We start from the raw sequence: 1,287 nt of genomic DNA, 5'->3' as shown, positions 1-1,287 counted from the left end.
GCAAGTCGATACTGCCCCCTGCTGGACAGATTAAGAAAGTGTTTTCTTCTTGGAACAAGTTTGTTTTTGTTGGTGCATTACACAAAGGAGAATCCTTTCCATTTCTATCATAATAATAGGACGTTTTTAAATCCTGCAATTTTTGCATTCCCTTTTCTTTTTAAATAGTTTTGCACAGGTTTCTATTTATTTTAAAACCAGCCAATTCAGTGCCAAAGTCTTCTTACTGTCAATCCTCCTCTTCTAATTCTACAACCGCTCGTATGCATCTAAAATTAAGTTAATGTATGTTGAGATTAGGACTGGAGAGTGTATTTTTGTACTTTTGTGCCGTCATGTGAGCTAAGCACACAACCTGGTTCATATTAGACCTGAGTAAGCCCATTTTCAGCAATGCTGTCTCTTTCAGATCTGGAAGAGTTAATGGGGGAACGCTTGCCTTCAAACTCAGGCAGGATTCAATATAATCAGATCTGTGGAATTGAATTAGTATCACAATGTAATGAGAGAGAACCAAAAAACAAAACCAGAGGGATTGTATCTTGCTCATTTCAGTAGTATTGCTAGGTCAGGTGATTTGGATTTGTTCACATGGCCGTATTAAAAAAAAAATAACAAGTCAGAGAGAAAAGCTGGTAATTGCCTTCAGATGTTTCGGTTAAAGATGCAGCAGATCTCTGTACCCCATAGTGAAGGCCAAGCCAAGCTAGTTTTTGTTGTGGAAGGTTGGTCATGCAAAGGTGCAAGAGCTGAACTGCAGGGTGTTGTAGTTACACGATGATTGGAAACCACACAGAACAGCATCTGTGAGTAAAGACTGGTAAGTGGTACGTGGTACCTGCACTCCAGGTATGAAACTTTTCATTCGCTTTCATGTGTGTGCGTGCAATGCGTGGAACGTCACACAAACACGTAAAACTGTTGACAATAAAAACATTCTATGTAGTGCGAACTACTCTTTTGTGCATTTTCTATTCTCCCTTTAGGCACTTCCTGTATCAAATGGAGAAAAATATAACAAATAATTATAACGTAAGTCCTGATGTGAGACTCCCAGAGTGGAACCGCTAAATAATGCAATTGAGGAACGCAACACCATAGCTGTTGTAACAAGAGGAGGGCCATCACCTGCTTAGTGCAAGAGAAATTCATTGGGAGATAGTTTCCCCCTTGGAAGGTTGTGTGTAAGATTGTAAGCTGCAATGAATGCTAGCTGGCCCACTGCAGGACTGTGCCTCTCTGTACCAGTTCTGTGTGTGTGTGTGTGTGTGTGTGTGTGTGTGTGTT

The sequence above is a fragment of the Amia ocellicauda genome, chromosome 22, assembly GCF_036373705.1.
Source record: "Amia ocellicauda isolate fAmiCal2 chromosome 22, fAmiCal2.hap1, whole genome shotgun sequence".
NCBI classification, from domain to species: domain Eukaryota; kingdom Metazoa; phylum Chordata; class Actinopteri; order Amiiformes; family Amiidae; genus Amia; species Amia ocellicauda.
The sequence above is the reverse complement of the archived record's forward strand: the minus strand, read 5'-3'. Positions refer to the sequence as shown.